General features: G+C 42.3%; 2 long non-coding RNA genes across 2 annotated transcripts in view; one reads left to right on the forward strand and one right to left on the reverse strand.

Moving 5' to 3' along the window:
• The window catches only part of LOC142013633 (uncharacterized), a 226,394-nt gene that overhangs the window by 101,059 nt on the left and 103,368 nt on the right, over window positions 1–21,967 (reverse strand). The window lies entirely within an intron of this gene.
• Window positions 1–21,967, forward strand: part of LOC142013632 (uncharacterized) — a 74,510-nt gene that overhangs the window by 47,079 nt on the left and 5,464 nt on the right. Inside the window, exon 3 of the long non-coding RNA XR_012645740.1 lies at window positions 13,334–13,443. This is a non-coding gene — a long non-coding RNA (uncharacterized LOC142013632). The remainder of the gene's footprint in view (window positions 1–13,333; window positions 13,444–21,967) is intronic.

Consider the following 21,967-nt stretch of genomic DNA (forward strand, 5'->3'; position numbering starts at 1 on the left):
ACACTCCCCTAGAGGTAGCAAAAAGAAATCATCCAGTTTTGACTGATTTGGCCCTTCTTCCCTAAATTTCAGGACGATCCTCAATCTCCTCAAAGTTTACAGTACAGCTATGCCCTTGTGAGGGTTCTTCTCTACTTAAATTGTTTCATACAAAGCTGGATCAACTAAAAAAAATTCACAGATGACAGTTCAACAATTAACTATTTCTGTTTGCAAGTTGTGCGCATAATGTTTTTCTGATGTTAAGTAATGATGTGAAATGAATCACCATACAGTTTTGGTAGTGATTCCAGGCCAATGGATTACTTGCAAACAGCTTGTTCTGAAGTTTAGATGTCTAGCTGAAATTTGACCTAGGCTGAGTAGCTTTGATTAACAACATAAGCTCTGATTCTGAGTGGGAATGCAGTTTCTGGTGTGAGCGCTCATGTGCAGGAATTCAAAATTCACATTCCAGGAATATCATCCAATGTTTCTTGAAGAAAAAAAACATTCTTGCAAACATTTTGGGCAGCAAATTCAACTGCTAGAAATAGTAATAGCAAGTGCATTTTAAAAGGGATGCAAATACAGTCAAAATAAATTTATTAAGCAAAGCAGAACAAATATTCCCCAGAAATATCAGTACTCAGCCCACTTTAGCCTTAAGGGAAACACATTCGAGTTCAGGAAGTTAAATGCCCAGAGCTGACATTTCTGCACTATGGTCTGAACAAAGAGCCCTATATTCATTTAGATGTTCCTTCAAAATATGCAAGTACCAAACACATGCATGCCCACACATTTGTATTACACACACATAGACTCAGTACAAATAAAATTTAATCACCACTAGCTGAGATGCTATTTTGTTTCTTTTCTGTTGCACTAAAGCCATCACCAGGTAGTTTCCATTTGATTCAGCATTAGCTTTAGTAATAAAGCCAAGATAGGAAGCCCATTACATTTCTTTACCTATTGGAAAATATACAGCTTACTGCTCAAGTACAGTTATCAGCATAGTGCAGAATGCAAGCATGAATAATTCATTAGTGTAGTAGTCGCTGTCTTTTCTACAGAACCTGAAAGTGAACAATTGTTTTGTCTTTTTTTTTAACCCTTTCTTCAGCCCAGTGGGAACAATTTGGCCTTTGAACCTACAGCTCACAACTCCCCCCCCCATCGCTATTCAGCATGGAACAGCACAGAAAGAATGATGTCCCCTGTGTTCACCTTCACCCACACACCACAGCACAGCTGTGGAGGCACACAGCAAAGCTTCTCTCACAGGACCACACAAAGAGCCAACTACCATGCTGCAGCTGTGACAAACCAGCAATTCTTCCCCTGCCACCTAAGTCACATATTCCACAGGCCAAGAACAGATGCATTTAAGCTGAGCTATGGGGAAAAAATGGCACATTATTTTAATGTGAGCTGGCCTCAGGGGTATTAAGGGTTTCAAATGTTACAGCCTGATCTGAAATGCAAGAATTTAGCAAGCAGTTTTCCTTTCATCTTCGCAATCAGTAGCATGTGCTGAATTAATACTATAATGCTCCCACTTATAACAGTTGTACCAATCAGACTATTCTCTGATCCTAAAAAAAGATGTGTTGGGGGATTGTTTTTGTTTCTCGGGGGGGCGGGGGTGTTGGGTTGTGTGCCACGGGAAATCTTGTTATTTACACTATTCTGATTCATAGATTAAATGCATCTCTTTATCTTACTTAACCTGCCATCAATCAGTATTTTATCCAATTCTCTTGAAAGCCTCAAGGGAGAAGTAAGTTGCACTACTAAATCTGGATTTTATTGTGACTGATAGGCCTAGCAGTCTGTGAAATACACTGACACACACGATTGTCTTGAGACTATTAGCCTGTCCTCTGCTTGGAGAAAACACTGAACTCAGGCCCTGCAATAACATTGTTAACATTTTATAAAACAAAAATTAGCAACAAACAGTTGAACCCTGAAAGGCGCAGAGCGCCTCCTGACAGCTGAAGTGTATGCTCAACTCCCTCACTGAATTCACCAGAAGCTGAGAGCGCTTAATATCTGGCAGGTCCAAATGAGGAAGAGACACAGTATATTTTTACCTGTTTGCCGAAAGCCCATGACAAGAAAACTTGGTAGCAAAGGGATATCTATAAGAGGCTGGCTCCCTTAATTATCATTTACTCTCACTGACTATCTTTAGCAAAAATGGGCAAAATTCAGAGGGAAATGAAGGCTGTGGTGGTAACTTCTAAGGGCAGCTAAGGTGATGAAGATGATAAAATAAGAACAGATGTGTAGTTACTTACACAGCAGTCAGCACTGAAAGATCTGAGCAACTATTGGAACCTTTTGGGAACTTGTAGTATAGTTAATTTACAGCCCTGAATCGATGGGTGTGTTCATGACTCCATTAAAAAGAAACATAAGTTCCTCCACAATTTAACCTAAATCTAGTTTTCCTATGTCCTCCTCCCTTTGCACACACCTGACTTTACACTTCACCAGCACTATACATGTGACATTATTGCAAGGTTGAAATTTACTGCAAGTCATAGTTTAGACATAAGCCTTCAAAACATTAGGTAATTTCCCTTCTTGACAACTATCAGAGAGGTAGCCATGTTAGTCTGTGTCTTTGAGAACAACAAGAAGTCTCGTGGCTCCTTATAGACTAACAGAGATTTTGGAGCATAAGCTTTCGTGGGCAAAGACCCGCTTCATCAGATGCATCTGACGAAGCGGATCTTTGCCCACGAAAGCTTATGCTCCAAAATATCTGTTAGTCTATAAGGTGCCACAGGATTTCTTGTTGTTCTCTTCTTGACAACGTGCTTTGTCATATCCAACACTGCAAAAAATTCCTCATATGGTTTGATCTGTTTTTCTTTTACTATGTACTGTGTGTAAAATAGTATATAGTTTTTACTGTGTTCCCCTCTGGTCTGATATTCCTGTCTCAGGGACTGAATCAAAAGGAAATGGGAGGGAGGGGGGAAAAAAAACCCGAAACTAATGAGGCTCAAGCCATATCACCTGACTACTCTGCTCGTACCTGTGCTTTTTGCCTGCATCTCTTCCCTTTATCTGTTTTCATTGTTTTATATCATAATGTTGGTGAGACACTTTCTTACTCTGTATTTGTACAACACTTAACACAATGGGTCTCCAAACCTCTTGGGATCTTTGTATGAAGACATAATGCTGTTTTCTCTCTGCCAAGTGATAGCAAATGTCCAGGACTATTAAGTCCAACTTCTCATTGGAGCAGTTCTTATTGACATGTGTCTGGGTATAGCCTTAGAGAAAGAAATTTTACACCACAGGTCATCAAATAGCAAGCAGGGCCTCTCATTTTTTTCTAAATCTCAGCCTAGCTGAGATTAACATCTGGTCCTATTTCCCAGGAAACAACTTTGCCTCAAACATTGAATCTAGCTAGGCTATGTCTACACTACAGGACAAAGTCAGTTTTAAGGCATTTAGCTCAATTTTACAATGTGGCTGTCTTAACTGAAAGAATTAGGTCAAATTTAATAAGTGCTAAGGTCCACATTCTTGTGTCGACCCTCTGATGCAGTGTAACGCCAAGTTGAAATTTAAAAGGTCGGATTAATGCTAGTATGGAAACATCATTTCTTCAAATTGACTTATTGGCTTCCAGAGGTATCCCACAATGCCCAGAATGCATACAATCCATCCACTTTCAACTTCCTGCTCTCAGGTGTGCAGGAAGTAGGAAACAGGAAGCCTGGCATTTTGAATTCATTTCTTTATGATCACCATGGAGGGCGCATCTAGCCATGAAAGAGCGCCCCAGCATGGACCCATCAGGAGAGCTGGGGTCTCAGTTCAACTGGCGGGCTAGCCTCTACCCCAACACACCATGTGGAGACTTGGCTGTTGGGACCAGAGATCAGCACATCAGCCAGTGGGGCAGCATGTCCTGCCATGTGTTGGGTGAAGGCTTCTGCTTCTTCCCTACACAGTATTTAGCAGGAGAGGCTAAGAAACTTCATTTCTGCACTTCATATTTGTACAGGGCAGATCCCCTACCCCGCAGGCGGCAAGCCCCTGCCTCACCACATCACATGGCTAGCACCTGCCCCACCACACCATGTGCTGGCTGTGCACTGCAGAGGGTGAAGGCTTCTGTGCTTCATATTTTCTGGGGGCTCACCAAGCACCAAAAGGCTGGTTCCCCCTGTGACAAATATTTCTGGAGGCTGGCTGGCCCCAAATAGGCAACACACACCTGGAGTCTGGCTCCCTCAGCAGGAAATATTTTCGGGGGCTGGCACTGGGGGGATGGCTCGACCCATGGCATATATTTTTGGGGGCTGGCTGGCCCCTGTAAGGCATCACATGTTGCAGGGGGGATGGCTAATTAGAAACTAGGTGACTGCACCATGTCAGTAGGAGGTTCAGCTGATCTGTTCCAGCTGAGCTTAGCTGGGGGGGGCAGCCCCAGATTGCATCTATTTTTGGGCTGGTCACCCCCTGCCTAGGCATATAAATCTGAGAGGAATAACAACAGGTTTCAGGGGGTCGGGGAGGGCTGGCCCCACAGAGGGCAGCGTGAACTTTCTGGGCTGGTCTGTCTCCTAATAAGATGCCAGATGACTGCACCATGTCAGTAGGAGTCTCAGCTGACCCCTGCCAGCTGAGCTTAGCTGGGGGGGACCAGCCCCTGGCTACATCTATTTTCAGGGCTGCCCCCGCCCCACCAACCTAGGCACACCACTCCAGTACTCTCCCTTCCCAATGCATGTGGCTGCAGGGAGCTCTCAGCAGTGGCCTGTTTGCTGCATTTTCACCTCCTGCATGTGATCTGGTTTTAATCCACTGTTAGCATAAACAACATTGTAGTATGTTCACTGATGTGCTGCCTTATGAAAGGCATTATTTCTCCAGGAGAAAACTAGTTGAGGTACCAGCGGACATGACCCAGTCAGCTGGGTGCTCCCAGAGCACATTTGTACAGGGTGCTGCAGGTTCTGAAGCCTACCACCGGTTTGGCTTTCTTTCCCTTGGGATTCCCTACTTTCCTTCTGTGTGAATAAAAGTAATTTTTTCCTATTCACATGGATCCAGATTCTTTCACTGTTTGGTGTTCTTTAACTGGGGGAAAACTAGTTGAACAACCTGTTGACATAGTTCAGTGATGTCTTTCTTTCCCTTGGGATTCCCCTTTTCCTTCTTTGCTTCTGAAAAATATCTGTTTGCTTTTCAACAGGAGGGAAGTGAGGGCAATGCAGTCTGGGAAGATGACAGTGGGTGCACTCAGGACACATTCAGTTAAAGGGTCAGTAATGCAGATGACTCAATTTCTCTCACTGGGGAAAGAGACAGGAAAAATGGCCATTTGTTTTCAAAGGAAGAGGAATGATATCATGTTTGACATCATCTTCCCACACTGAACCTTCCTCATTCCCTTCCTGTGGTAAGCAAATGTCCATTCTTCTCATTAGAAGGAAGGAAAAGTAGGGTGTCCACAGAGATGGCAAAGAAGTTTAGAGAAATGTCTGTGGCTGAATTCTCAACTGGCCATCCACTGAGTGTCCCCACTGAGTGATTGCATCCAATCCCTGAAAATAATACAGGGACCCCAAAAACCTTGAAGATAGGAAAGTTTTTCCAAAAAGAAAGTTGCTGAGGTGAGAGCCTTGGGCTTTTTGGTGCACTATAAGGTTTCTGTGCACAGGCTGTTCTGTTCTCAACTGCATCCAACCCCTGAAAATAATAGAGGGACCCATACTGTATTGTCAAAGAAGAAAGAGAATAGAAAAGTGCAGGAAAAAAGATTTTTGACTTTCCTCTTCATTACACAGCTATTGCCAACATTGGCGATGGCAGTGAAATATCATACACTGAACTTACAATGTAAACAGGAATTTCAACTTGCCCCTCCACCTGCTGCCCGGGTTTCTGAGGGGGTCAAAGCATGAAGACTGATAGGAGATGTTAGCAAAAAAATTTTCTAACAGAAATATCAAATCAGCAGACACCTGCAATGGACAGCAAGCTCCTGAAAATAATTTTTGGAGGGGTGGGGAGGGGTGCAGTGGTCTGCAGCTGCAGAGCCGCTTGGAATGTTGAAGTAGTTGAAGCAGTTCCCCCAACTATCTTAGCCTCCAGGGAAGACTTCCAGCCAATGGCAGCAAGACCTGAGTATCCTAGCCAAAGAGGGACACTTCCCCCCAGTGGCTGCAAGCACCACTTCTCCCTTGCTAGGGGTGCATGGAGGTTCAGTGGGGGGCCAGTTGAAGTAGTCCCCCCACCTATCTTAGCTGCAAGCCCCCAAATACCTTTAGTCGGTAGGGGAGACTTCCCTGCGGTGGCTGCAAGCCCCTGAAATTCTTTCCCACCCTTGGAGCCCTAAACACATACAAGCCAGGACATGGTGTTGTCTGGCAGCATGGTCAGCACCGAGCGGCAGGCACGTCCTTTTACTGGGTCGGGGGCTACCCACATGATGTCGCTGAGGGTGGGAAAAAACCCCACCTGTGTGGCGCCTGTGTGGGAGGGACAGAGGTTCGCGCACAAATACAAACCACTGAGAAGAAGTTGGCGTCTTACACAAGCACGACACATGGCGCGGTGGCGCAGCGGCTGGCACCAGGCAGCACAGAAAAAAAAAACCAAGCGTGGAGATAGAACCACAAACTCCCTATAGGGGCTATTTGTAATGGGTAGATATGCTCACAGTGCTTACAACAAAGAAAGAAAGACATTTCTCAGGCTCTCAAACAAACATGAGCTCACAGTGACAGGCTTGTGCTCCCGCTTTGAAATTCATGGCCTTTCTGCTACCTAACTCCAGAGCACCTGGAGAGCAGCAGCCAGAGCAGAGCACTGAGGTGCACTGTAGGTTTCATATGGGAAACCTCTGGAAGCTAATAAATTCAATTTTAAGAAATGGCGCTTCCACACTTGTCGAACTTTTGAATTCAAGCTTGTCAGGTACCTGTCAGGTAATGACAATATTGTAATCTCGATATCAGTGCTGTCTAAACTGAGGTGATGGTATTTACAGTGAATACAGTTATGAGGTAATATCGATGTAACTGCCTTCAATTTGAATTTCTCTCGTAGTGTAGATGCAGCCTCAGTTTAAAAATTACTAGCTCAGCCTACAGTTAATGAAGATTTTCCACAGGAGGCATAAACAGAGAAAAAAAGTTCCTTATTTTGGCCAGCCATGCACTGGGATCTAGAAACCTTGAGACCAGATGTAGTTTCCCACTAGTCAGTGAATATCCCTTAGCTACATCCACACTAGAGTGTTTTTTTGGCAAAACTGGGCTTTTGTTGGAAAAACACGCAGCATGTCTACACACAAAATATGATGTGTCAACAGTCTGTTGACAAAACTCAACACATCCACTGGCAGCCTTGTACCTCTCCACATTCAGGTATAACAGTTTCTTGGCAGTTTTCTGTTGACAAAACAGGTGTGTAGACACCTTTCGGCCCCTTTGGTGACAGACAGGCTTCCAGTTCACTGGGCAGCCCTGTTTGCAGAGCTTTTAGTCAGCTGCTCTGTTGAGAGAGGGCTGGGCAGTCTGGCTGCACTCTATCAACAGGGCAGATTGTTCTTTCGATTGTCTTTTATGTGTAGACGGAATCGGTTGACAGAAGTTTTGCCTGGAAATCCCTTCCGATAGTAACTTCTGTTGACATATGCTGCTCGTGTAGACATAGCCCTTTGGAATAATCGAGGCTTCAGCCTACAGTGCCTAATGATCTTAGAGTAATTGATTGGAGACCAGGATTATCTGTATGGAGGCCCCCTATATTTGAACTGCTATCCAATCATCTATGGTCTGACCCATGTTCTTACGAGTGCCTTTGCTGGCTACCCAACTTCCTTTCAGGAGAGTCTTTCAGCATATGGAATAAGAAAGCAAGCAAACAAAAATCAACGTAACTTGCTGCACGTCCCTCATGGGATCAGAGGAGAGGCGGGTTGATTGGATTTGACCTTCATTCTGACTCCTTTCATTCACAGCCTGACATGCCTCTCTTCCATTGTCCCTGTCTGAGTCTTCTACTATTTTTCTTCCCATAGACTAGAAAGCGTCTTTGACTTCTAATATTCTTTAATATGCTAAACTGCATTTTTATGGCTTAATCAAAGTAATTTTCCTTTCTGCTTGCTTGGCTGGTTGTTTCTGAAACAACTGTCATATGTGAAATACCGTCTGCCTCATGCTTAAGGTGGATGTTTACGGTTTATTGCTTATTCGCTGGTTAAAGTGACAAGTAAGTTCAGCTCAGAGAAAACAGTGGTTTTGCCACACAATAAAAGGTGTCTAAGAGGCGGACATTAAAAGCCTTTGCAGCTTAAGAGGAAATACGCATATAACGTGTTTGCACTTTATGAACAAACACGCCAGCCTCTCCTCCTGTTTCAATCAATACTTGCTTCACACGTGCCTGTGAAGTGGTCCTCAGGGCAAAAGAACAGAGCAACAGGGGAAGACGCATACAAGTAATTCTTGCCATTCAAACAATTTATTTAATGCTATGTTGCAATCAGTATGCATAATTAGTTGAGAATGATTACATTTACAGAGCACCCTTAATCCTCAATGATACAGGAATCATTACCTCACTGCAAGACATAGACACTTGTAGGTGGAATGAGATAGCAGGGAAGCTAAATGATGTGCATTGCTAACTTTAGCAATAAGATCAGTATAAAACTCTGCTTTTGTGCATCTCCAGACTAGTTTTCGCCAATTTACATTTCTTGCTTGTTTCAAACCCTCACCCTTCATGTCTGTCTTCACTCTACTTGCCTAAGCCACGTCCGCTGCTGTTTGTGCCCATGCTAAGGAAAAAACAGTGGGTGCTCAGCTCTCACTGGTGGCCTTGCCAGTCAGCTCATCACCTTCCTTCCCAGTGCCTCGGGCCTGCTAAGGATCAGCTGTTCAGTGGCATGCAACAGGCACTGAGGAGACAGGGTGGAACATGCTTGGGAAAGAGGGACAGAATGGAGCAGGAAGAGGGGGAGGGGATAGAGAAGGGGGAGGAAGAGGAGGGCAGAGGTGGGACCTGAAGGGGTAATGTAGACATAGCCCTGTGCCCCAGCATGGGCAAAGACACTCATACTAGCAGGGCTCAAGTTAGCACCACAAAAATAGCAGTGTGGATACTCTGGCTGCACTGAGACTCAGGCTGGCCACCTGAGTTAAGATCCAGGAGTTCAGGTATGTGCAACAGCCTGAGCTGCAACATCCACACTGCTGTTTTTAGTGCACTCACTCCCATATGCAGTGTAAACACACTGGAATTGGAGGTCTCTCGTCCCTTGTTTTGGCAATTATGTTCTTCAGTCTTCAATGCATACAGAGATAACATTCCAATCTGTTCTGAAGACTCAAAGTTCATAACACAATGCAGAATAGAGAACATTGATTGTATATTTGCAGGAACTATCATCAATAAGAAAATACTTCAGCAGAAAAGAGACTAAATTAAGGCTAAAAATAGGTCCCCTGAGACACACACAACATGCTTGGGCAATGAGTAAGTCAAACATGAAAGTTTCCAATCTCCTTTCTCCTGTGGGTTGATGTCATGATTTGATCCCATCTCCATCACCACCAAAGCTCTGATACAGCTATAGTGTCCACTACTTTCTAGTCAATATAGCTGCTGATGGCAAGTAACTCCACATGATGTCATTATGACATCTTCAGCAAAACATTTCATCAAGGAGTCTGAATACCACAGCTGGAGCCAGCAACTCCTGTTTCTAACCATGGCATTGACACCAGCTAAGGTCCCCAACCAACATGCCTTGGGATAGCAATTTAAACTTCCTCGATTCAACCTCTGCCAATAGGGTTAAGAATATTTACTTCACAAGAGTGTTGTAGGGATTATTTGTTTGTAAGGCTTTGTACAAATGAAAACCAAATACTATCTGTCCATATATCTATATCTATTACAAAGTTTGTGCACCTGTCTGTCTGTGAGGGCATTCATCTGTCAGTGAGCCCATTTGTTCAAGAACTCCTCCTAAATGGAAAGAGAGAGGACCACCAAATTTGGTATGCAGCTTCCTCTTAGCCTAACCTAAAGCAAGATCAAGGTTTGGTTGTGCCAGGAAAATGTGGTATGCCTGGAATTTGATTGTTTTCCATAACATGTAAAGGGAAGGCTGGGTCTGATAGGAGGGACATGTACACTCTGCAGTGACCAGTGGGGTCTAGTAAGGGCAGGGGAGAGTTATACCGTACAGTGACTGTAGGGGGGTGTCTGACCCAGGCAGAGTGTCCAGCTGGGGCCAGGGCTCTCCACACTTCTAGCTACTTGTCCACGTGCAAACTCCTGCACTGCCTGTTGGTCACAATGCCAGGCAGAGGGGAGCCCCACTGGCCAGACTGGGGCAGGGGAGCTTCCCTGCAAGGAGATACAGGTTGATGGGTAGGGCTGGGCAGACCAGCCACCTTGTGAGAAGCCACCGTACCCTTCTTCAAGAAACCACTGGGGGCGGGGGGGGGGGTGACAGGGAGGAGCCACCTGCTGTGGGGACCTGGAAAGTGCAGCCCAGCATCCCCCTGTGAGAAACTACCCGAAGGCTGGACAGCCCAGTTCCAGTAAGCCTGACCTTCCAGCCACCTGCCTGAGCCCATTGGCCTGAGGCTCCCCACCTCCCAGCCCTGCTGCCCTGTGCCCTGCAACCCCTTCCCTGATTCCTGCACTCCCACACCTCACAGCTCCCTGCCCTGAGCCACATCACATCCCCAAGCACCTGCCCTGGCTTTTGTACACCCCCCCGCCCCCACACACACATATCTGCAGCCCCCTGCTCTGAAAGACACAAGCCAAGCTGGGGAAATCTTCTAGTCACTACACATGGAATATGCCACAGCACCCTACACGTAGTTACTTTACCCTCATATTGTCATAGTATAGTTAGCACAATAACATCAGAATCCTAAAACCGAAGAAAATAAGAGGGTTGCAGGAAGGTAGGCGCTAGTGCATTTCAAAGACTTACAATTAAATAGCAGAATTACTTTGAAAAGAGCCAGACAATGGAATTTTTTTTTCTATTTCAAAAGCTCAGTGATTAGTAACAGAGAAAAAGCTGTGCTAAGTCTATATACTATCAAAACAAAAAAGCAGTAAAGTAGCACTACACACCTTGATAATTTTTTTCTGATTTGTCAACCTTGATTACTATTTTTGGTTCTCTGTGCCTTAAATATTGACTCTATTCTGGTCTGGCTATGGTCTGAAGAAGTGGGTCTGTCCCACAAAAGCTCACCTAATAAATTATTTTGTTTGTCTTTAGTGCTACTTTACTGCTTTTTCATTTTAAAAGCTTAGTGGATATTGAATGAGCATGGGGTGTCTATAGAAAGATTCAGAGGGGTAGCCATGTTAGTCTGTATCCACAAAAAAAATGAGAAGGCCTGTGGCACCTTATAGATGAACAGATTTATTGGAGCATAAGCTTTCCTGGGCAATGACCCAGGCATGCGCCTGATGTAGTGGGTCTTTGCCCACAAAAGCTTATACTCCAAAAAATCTGTTCATCTATAAAGGTGCCACAGGACTTCTCGTTTTTATAGAAAAATTCTACCTTTTACCAAATGCTGGCTAGGAAAGAGCTGATAAATGGTTGCAGAATGAATGGCTAAATTTTACCCAGCTTGTCACAGGCATTGTTTCCTGTTTTGCACGTTGCACTGGACATAGTGGGTCATGAATATTTCCTCTCTGGATCGCTGAGAGTTTCATCTCCTCTCCCTAATGTGGAGTCCATAGTGTACGTGTGGTTTCTTCATGGACTTCAGTTCTTTTCTCTGCTGAGTTGGAAGCAACTTATTTTCATGACACTTTTCTACACATTCTGTTTTGATTTGGTGAATGTTTGTTCAGAAGGAAACCAGATGAGGTATAGCTACACGCTGGATTTTGCAATGCCAATGCCATTCAAGTTTGATGCCCCAGCTATAGCCATCTGCTCTAACGGAAGTATGAACAAACAGTGCTCACAGTAAGACTTCAGGTTTGCATTATTCCAAATTACACCCTGCTTGCTGGCATAGCAAAACAGGAAGACTCTTGGTAGTAAAATAAGCCTATGAGGGAAGGCTGCTGCACAAAAAGTGGTTGTTGTAAGCCCTTCACCTGGGAAGTTTTCTGCACAGTCCAAAAAGTAGGCTGTGTTTTCCTGAGAAAGAATGTGCCTGGCAGGGTGAACTTCATTTCTGGTTTTGGTTTTTCCTGTACAGAATGTTGAAGAGGGCGATACAAAGTCCACTAAGCTGACGGAAAACTCCTATTGACTTCAGTAACTTGGATTTGGCTCTAAATTCTAAGTACCGTGAATAATTATTTCTGACATAATGGCTAAGTACAGGTGCGAAGTGGAGAGGAAAGTTTCCAGTGTTATTGCTACGACTGACAGTGTTTGAGCTACAGCTTTGATCAACTCTCTAGAACACTGGATTTTTAAGGTCAGAAGAGAAAGACAGGCGTTTAACTGGAGTACATTCTGAACCCAAGATCTCCCAATAGTTCATGTAATGTCTCTCCCCAACAGACCTAAGAGACCCCTATTACTTTTTTGTCCCAGAGATAAGTCTTGTTTTGATGCTGTGAAATAAAATATGCTCAACACAAATACTTAAATCTAAGCAGGTGACCTGAGTTCTCCTCAGCTTGTATCCATGTTACTTTGGTTTTTACTGACAGCTTGTCCCAGCCACACATGCCTCATATGTTATTCCAAGTACATAATATTTAACTTTGCTAGGCAGACAGTTAGTGCTTGGCAAAAGCAGAAAGTCTCCTGCATTGTGGCTTTGCTCTGTACTAGCCAGTGTAATCTCGGAAGCATTAGGACTCATGGAAGTGTTGAGACCATAGAAAAAGTACAAGGAAAAATAATCATAAAGAGCTCCATTTTCAAGAGTTCATTGGATGAAATTCTCAAGGGAAAAACCATAAATTTTTAATATCTTCAACCTGCTCTTGCTTTGTTACACAAAATGCTGGCTTTGTTTCTCACCTGATACTACAATATGAGAGATAACAGGATATAAGAATGATTTCCTGCTTGGTTCCAAATTCTGCTTCCCACATCAGTATCTTGAATTATAGGTCATACAATTATGTTTTAGAGGACACTTGAGACAAAATCTTGACAGAGTAAAGAAAGTTGTCCACATTATTTCTTGGTTGGGAGGGTGTTGGCCCATTTTAGATCAATTAATTAATTAATTACCTTCATTTTTAATTAGTGATTAAATCAAAAGTGATTTCTTTACCTCCAGTATGTTCAACTATTAAAAAGTAACCCTGGTTTTGTTTGTCTTTAATTATGAAGGAAGATCTGTTGGGATGTTGTCATTGAGCAATATGAAACCGAGAACTTTGAGCATCAGGTGAATCTGGAGTGGGAGGGCAGAGAAGAGACACCCTATCCCCTCAGAAAAAGTAAGTTTCTCCTTTCAGTCTTTCATGACCTATTATTTTACCAGGAGAATTTTTAGCAATTATCACTGTACTTTTGCCACACAAGTAGATGACATCACAGATACTAAGGAAGAGAAACCTAACTGAGATTGTATAGTTTACTCACATTGTTTTCTATTTGTATTTAGTAAATTCACATACTCCACACAGACATGGGAAGACATTCCTTTGTTAAAGATTAAGACTTTTTCAATTAACCTCCTGTCCTTAAGGCTGAGAAGGACCACAGTATAGGCCTCAGACCCCTATCAAATTCTGTTTTTTGGTAAGGGAAAACCAGGTTTGAAATATGTTAAATCACAGGTTGAAAAAAAAAACCAGCACCCTGAAAAACAAAGTAATAATCTCATGACTTCCTTATGCATTTTTTTTTCAAAGATAGGACAAAAGAGGACATCAACCATTTCCCCACTCCACTTCTAACAGATCACCTCTTACTGGATGAAAGTTCTTTTAAGAAATGTAACCTGTTTCTAGAAAGTAATAAAACTCTGCACTTCATATCAGATTTCAAAATGGCTCACTAAATTGGATGTTACCCTACATTTAACGGGTCAACAAATTGAGGGACTAAGTGATGTGTCCTGTCACTGTTGCACATCAGCTGTCGCAGAGCTGAAGGATACCTCACCCCCATGTCCCTGCTTTAACCATATTACCTTTCTCAGATCCTGTAATTATGCAGAAGATAGGTCACATCAGAAAGGTTCTGGCAACAAGAGTTGTTAATCATTGTTACTGCCTCCTATCTACCAGAATATGCTGATAGCACAAGACTTTTCTGTGTTGGATTGATTCCATGCATAATTAAATCTGGACTGAAATAAGTGGTTTGGAGACTTAATATATATCTGAACTCAAACATATCACTCAGGTTTGCCCAAGTATTTTCTTTGGGTTTCAGGAATCTCTCAAGTTTGATCTTGAGTTGGAGTGCAAACAAAGCCAGGGAACTAAATAACTGCCTGTCAGAATTGCATTGGTTCCTATTCAATCTATAATTGTCACATACCTGAAGCAAAAAACAAAACAAAACAAACAAACAAAAAAACCCCAGTAAATTCCTTGAAAATAGGCACAGGTTCACCAGAGGCTTTCTTTCAACAGCTTAGGTCTTTATGAAAAGTCTGATAATATTTAGTCAAAATGAAACTTTGCTACCATTTACCTGTTGTGCTCTGATTCCCCTAGCAGGAAAAAATAGATGTTTAAAACATTCAAGCAATCTTTCAAAAAAAGAGGAGAGTACCTTATTTAGGAAAAGAATTATCAGTCTATGCATTTTTCTTGGAGACATAGTAGATTTTATGTCCAGTTCTTGGATAGATTCCAGTAAGTTATCCAATGATCTAAAAATCATGCCATTCCTTTACAGCATCACAAGGTATCAAGCACTGAGTGAAATAATCAATCAACGCACATTCCATTTGATTAGCTCTTCTTTGTATTCTGTAACAGACAGAAAGTTGTGCTAGTCTATATAATATTGAAACAAAAAAGCAGTCGAGTAGCACTTTAAAGACTAACAAAATAATTTTTGTTAGTAGCACTTTAAAGACTAACAAAATAATTTTTGTTAGTCTTTAAAGTGCTACTTGACTTCTTTTTTGTTTTTGTATTCTGTTTCTTTATTTCAAGTACATTACATTATCTACTATATGTTTTAAAGTGTTTTTCTGTCAGTGTGATCAAGAACTCCTCGACAAAACCGGTGGCACATCACAAAATGCATTTTGTCAACAGTTTGTTGACAAAACTCAGCACTTTCACCAGCAGCATTCTGCCTCTCAGCCATGAGGCACAACGCTGTTGTCGACACATTCTGTCAACAAAAAAGCTGTGTGGACACTATGGGGGGGCCTTCTCTCGACAGACAGGGCATTCAGAACAATGGGCAGTCCTGTCTGCTATGCTTCCTGGTGCCTGCGCTGTTGAGATAGCAGCCAGGCAGTCTGTCCGCTCGGTCAGTACAGAGGAGCACTCGTGTGTGGCTGCACTCTGTCAACAGAAGTTTTGTCAAGAAATCTCTTCTGATGGTGACTTCTGTTGACAGATCGCTGTAGTGCAACCGTAGCCAGAGACTTTAAAACTATAAACAAAACAAGCCAAGTGGCTTCATTGGATGGTCTGGATATAATACTGACCCTCTATAAAAATAGTATTAATTCGGGTCAGGCCATGGAATTTGGCGGAGATAGGAAGTTATGATTCAAATTTTTGTAACTTGTGCCAATTAGCAATGGGCCAGGATTTCACAGAGATGTGACTTATCCCCATGACTTTGGATAAGGTTTGAGTTAAAAACAGAAATAAAAAGTGACTAGAACAATTCCACACTCCACACCCGAGACACTGCTCTAGACAAATTTGACAAGTTTTCAGAAGGGACTGCTAAATTATCCTGTATCACTTCTTGTATAAAAGGCCATGGAATTCAGTTGTACGCACTTATCCACTCATCTGCTCAATAACTTGTGTCTGACTAATGAATATTTTTAAATGATGACACAATGCCTTTCTGGAAAGCATCATGAAATGGAAACTACTTCCCATGATCATTTGATCATTAAGCACCCTCACTTATTACAAAAGTGCTTATTTCTAATTTGTATTTGCCTGGTTTTACATTGCAGCCAGTTTTTTTTTTACCATTTTCTCTGCTAAATACAATATATTAGCACTTTTAAAAAAAAAATACATATATGTTCAAAGGTGTACACCAAAACTGATTTGTGTCTCTGACAAAATAAACCATAAGGCATTTCTTCCAAATACCAAGTCATTCTGTGATTATCTTTTTCCAACTTGCAATCTTTTTTAAAATGCAGATGATAGAACGAGATTCTGTATTTCCATCAAAACTCTACCTGCCTGATTTCCAGAGGAAAAATTGTCAAATCAATCCATTTTGAGTAATCAGTATATCTCACCAAAAACACTAATTAAGAGGAATTTTTCTGACCAGCTCTAATTCTGATGCATTTGGACAATATGAAGATGAAAAGGATTCAGATTTCAGTTGGGGCACAGAAGTTCCACTGTAACTATAAATAATGATAGACAATTGTTCAATAAACTTAATTCTGATATCTTGTAAGAGCCTAATCTTAATGTTGGTGTTCCCCTTACTCCTCTTTTCCTATGGCCATGTCTACACTAGCAAGTTCTTTCAGAAAAATTGGGCCCCTTTTTGCAAAACACATGGAACATCCACACACAAAGGCTATGTCTACACCAGCACAAATCTTCAAAATGGCCATGCAAATCATAAGAATAAGGGGATTTCAAAGTTCCCCTGCTCCTTTTGAAAAGGACCCCTGTCTGGATGAGCTGCAAGGCAGTGAAATACGGCAATTTCTTAAGAGCTGCAGCCGCCAGCATGCTAATGAGGCGCTGAATATGCATTTCAGTGCCTTATTAGTGGCCATTTCAAAGATTTGGGCTAGTGCAGACACGGCCAAAATGTGCTTTTTCGAACCAGAATTGAAAGAATGCAGCTCTTCTTCCTGAAGCTGTCTTCCCCTTCTGGATCAGGAAGAGCCCCTCTTTCAAAAGCTTCTTTTAAAAGAAAGCATGTAGATGCTCCGCAGACCCTTTCTTCAAAAGAGCAGTCCTTGTGGTGCCAGATTTTTTGATCCCTGGCCCATTCTTTCAAAAAAGCAGAGGCTGTGTGCACGTTCTCTACCGAAAGAGCATATTGATCTTTCAATCCACTTTTATGTGTGTGGATGTGCTCTTTCGAAAGAAATGTTTTTGGGCCGAGATCTTCTGGAAGAACTTCTTTCAAAAGATTGCTGTAGTGTAGACATATCCTATGTGAATACACACCTATTGTCACACAGGGGAAGATGCTGGCTTTCCTCTGAGGCAGATGAGCAGCAATGCATACACTGTAGACCTCTCGTCCATCTCCTGTTCAATTTTAGCAATTTGCAGATGTTTTCCCCCTGAGAATTTCTTATATAGACCCTCCCATTCCATTTTTGATTATTACTATAGTCGGATTGTTTTTTTAGGATTTTCAGGCTGCTGCATTTCCCTCCCCCGCTTCTGGCTGTTGTGATTCGTGATGCATTTTTTTTAAACTCACTTAAAGATTTCCTTAGAGACTGGGAGCTCAGAAACTGTGAAGAATCTCACTGTCTCCTGTAAACTGTCTGCTACTACATGGAAAAAAGTTTACATAAAATCTTGTGTGGATGTATGCTCCGGCTCAGTGTGTGGTGCTCATGAGTCTCTCCTGTCTCTGCTTTTGCAGTCGAGTCATCAATATTAATCATGTTTACTATATTGCTTTGGTCTTTCTGCATGACTATGGCTGTGTCTACACTAGCCAAAAACTTCGAAATGGCCATGCAGATGGCCATTTCGAAGTTTACTAATGAAGCACTGAAATACATATTCAGCACCTCATTAGCATGCGGGTGGCCGCGGCACTTCGAAATTGATGCGGCTCGCCGCTGCGCGGCTCATCCAGATGGGGCTCCTTTTAGAAAGGACCCCGGCTACTTTGAAGTCCCCTTATTCCCATCTGCTCATAGGAATAAGGGGACTTCGAAGTAGCCGGGGTCCTTTCGAAAAGGAGCCCTGTCTGGACGAGCCGCGCGGCAGCGAGGCACGTCAATTTCGAAGTGCTGCGGCCGCCCGCATGCTAATGAAGCGCTGAATATGTATTTCAGCGCTTCGTTAGTAAACTTCGAAATGGCCATTTGCATGGCCATTTCAAAGTTTTTGGCTAGTGTAGACGTAGCCTATTACATACTAGGCTCTAGCTACTACTGAATCATAAATGAATGAGGACAACAGATCCATGAGGGATGACATACACATATAATGGAGCAAAACAGAGCTGCTGTCTCTTCACCAGAGTGAACAAATAAAAACAGGCTTGTATATAAGATCAGTGTGCCATCACTCTAACATCACTGGTGTGTCCAATTCATGGTTGTTATTGTTTTGGCTCCAGCATATCTCCAAAGTGATATGACTATTTCAATAGGTTAAGTAGCAAATTTGGAGCTCTTTTAAGGTTTGAGCTCAGCTTGTTTCCAGCCAACATGCACACTGTTTCCCAAAGCTGCATATCAAATGACATCATAATAACCATTGTGTTGCTGAGGATGGCAACTGTTCAGCATGCCAGAATGCCACGTAAGGAAAGTCATAATGACACTGAAGAAATCTATTAGAGTGGCCAGTGTGCACAATGGCCCAATTATTGGGAACTGAGAAAAGCTTAGCCTAAGCCTAAGCCCGTTCCTCCTCATGATGAAGGTTATGCAAAGATGGTGCAATGATGAGAGTTACGTAAAAGTCTGAGGAGATATATAGCAGCTTTTAAGTGAAATCTCTGAAGGCTAGTCACCTCTCCCTTTGCCCCCATGAATACCCCCTCTCCTCTTTCCAGTATTTATAGCCTTTATCCTATTAAACACACCCATGAGAGAGATTCAGGGGGAAAAACCTTGTTAATTGATTCAGTGCAAAAGTATAGTTTGGGCCAGTGACAAGATAGAAGGACGAGGTTTAATAGCTTAAGTAAATTTATCAGGCTAGAGACAACATCCCCTCTGACCCTATGAAATTACATGCTGAAAACTCTCCAGTTCAGTGTCTAAAACCAGTGCCCAGCAAACAAAACAATGAGAAACAACCAAACAGAATCCAACTGGCCAGTTGTAGCCTGCAAGCCTGATGGTAGTTCCACTAGCTTTCTTAAATGATTGTTATATACCTCTTCCTATATAAACAGGTTGTCTTTTGAGACACTCAGGCTGCGTCTACACGTGTACGCTACTTCGAAGTAGCGGCAGTAACTTCGAAATAGCGCCCGTCACGTCTACACGTGTTGGGCGCTATTTCGAAGTTGAAATCGACGTTAGGCGGCGAGACGTCGAAGTCGCTAACCCCATGAGGGGATGGGAATAGCGCCCTACTTCGACGTTCAACATCGAAGTAGGGACGTGTAGACGATCCGCGTCTCGCAACATCGAAATAGCGGGGTCCTCCATGGCGGCCATCAGCTGGGGGGTTGAGAGATACTCTCTCTCCAGCCCTTGCGGGGCTCTGTGGTCACCGTGGGCAGCAGCCCTTAGCCCAGGGCTTCTGGCTGCTGCTGCTGCAGCTGGGGGTCCGTGCTGCATATACAGGGTCTGCAACTAGTTGTTGGCTCTGTGTATCTTGCACTGTTTAATGAAAGTGTGTCTGGGAGGGGCCCTTTAAGGGAGCGACTTGCTGTTGAGTCCGCCCCGTGACCCTGTCTGCAGCTGTGCCTGGCTCCCTTATTTCGATGTGTGCTACTTTGCCGTGTAGACGTTCCCTCGCTGTGCCTATTTCGATGTTGGGCTGAGCAACGTCGAAGTTGAACATCGACGTTGCCAGCCCTGGAGGACGTGTAGACGTTATTCATCGAAATAGACTATTTCGATGTCGCAACATCGAAATAAGCTATTTCGAAGTTGGGTGCACGTGTAGACGTAGCCTCAATCTTGCATTGACTAGTGTTTCCAATTCTGTCATCATAGCAAATAAGACAGCTTGACCATGTGTGTCCTCCAGCCAGTGGCGAGATCAGATCAATTGGCTTTAATGTCAAAGTATGGAACTGATAGTATTTCAAAGTTAAAGAAAAGGTAACAATGTCTATTAACTTTTGGTTTGCAGTATGTGCCCTCTTTTCAGTCAGTATTATACAGGAACTCTGAAATGACTTTGGCACAGTTGTCTTTGAATTTGTGCAAGTTTAGTCTTGTAACTGACAAAAAACTAAGATGCGCTACAGCTCCCTTGCTAGACATCAGTTCATTTATCTATTTGGTTATTAAATGTAGTGGGGGTATCTATAATTCAGTTTTCATCTGACTTCTTAAATTTCAATTCTGGTTAGTTCACCTTTGTATTTAAAGGAAAAATAAAGAACATGGGCCTGCCCTTTGTAGATGCCTGGAAAGCAGTGATCTTTGTAAACAAAGAAATTGGTTTTGAGTCTAAGATACTTAATTAAAAGCAGAGATATTTCTTTTAGCTCCTGAAGAAATGCTATCTTTGTATGGATTCTGAAGTCAGTTAACTGTATCCTGCTGCTAGTGGAAACTTGCCACTGTAGATTTTTGAAGTATGGTTTATGTTGACTTCACAAGAGATACTTCTGCACTCAGGAATGGAAGAGTAGTTGATTACATATATTTTTATTTTTGAGCATCTACAGATAGGGGTGCTGAAATATGAAGCTCATACCTTGCATTGAAAAGAATGTGATGAATTACCATAATGAGTAATAATTAGAACAGAAGCACAAAGTACTGGGAAAATTCAAAGACAACCTCATTAAACATTTTGCAATTCTAAAATCCTTTGAAAGACAGAGAGTACAGCTGGGACGACACTACACAAAATTATCATATCAGATGGAAAATATCAATTAATAGATAACAGCTCATAGCTGTTCTATGGTTCTTTTTTGAAGAGGTAATCTATTTGCCAGCACTGCTCTATTAAACTATGGGATTAATAGCTTTCTAGCTTGCAAATTGCTGACTATATTGTACAAGACACTACACTACGCTATCCTAGCTACATTATACTGTGGCATTCAAACTTTACTCACTAATTAACTGGAACTTCATACCTGGGCCAGTTCTTCCAAGAAAATACTGACTGATGAATTGCTGGCTGAATTGCCAAAATCCCCGTGGTTTCCTTTTGGAAACACAGATGAGCAAGGACACAGTGAAGAAGTAGGCTGGTTAAAAGATGCAATATATATGGTCCCCACCCTCAGTTCATTCTAAAAAAAAATATTTAAAGCTAACTCATATATGAGAATCATAACAGGCAATGAACATTTAGCTCTCTTCATAGCAACTTAGAAACAACATAACAATTGCTTGTAAACATGCTACTTTAATAATGTTACTGCTGCATTACATAGAAAATTAAACCTTCATTCATTTTCTGTAGACTGGTTGAGAAATCTGCTCTATTATTTGCCTTTGCAGAGGGAAGGCATTTAATCATCTTCACATACTCTTCACACAATTGATACTGTTAAATTATTTTACAAGCAGCAATAAGAAACAGATTTTATGTCTTTGTTTTATAAAGTAGCAGGACCAGATGGCATTCACCCAACAGTTCTGAAAGTATTCAGATATGCAATTGTGGAACTATTAACTGTGGTTTGTAGCCTATCCTTCAAATCATCCTCTGTACCTAATAACTGGAAGATAGCTAATGCGACACTAATATTTTAAAAGGCTCTAGAGATGATCCTGGCAATTACAGACCAGTAAGTCTAAGGTCATTAAAAGGGAAATTAGCTGAAACTATAACAAAGATTAGAATTGTCAGATACTTAGATGAACATAATTTGTTGGGGAAAAGTCAACATGGTTTCTGTAAAGGAAATCATGCCCTACTAATCTGTTAGGCCACGTCTACACTCACCCCCGCCCCCCACATTTCTGGAAGGGGCATTGTAATGAGC

Source organism: Carettochelys insculpta, chromosome 5, assembly GCF_033958435.1.
Source record: "Carettochelys insculpta isolate YL-2023 chromosome 5, ASM3395843v1, whole genome shotgun sequence".
Classification (NCBI taxonomy): domain Eukaryota; kingdom Metazoa; phylum Chordata; order Testudines; family Carettochelyidae; genus Carettochelys; species Carettochelys insculpta.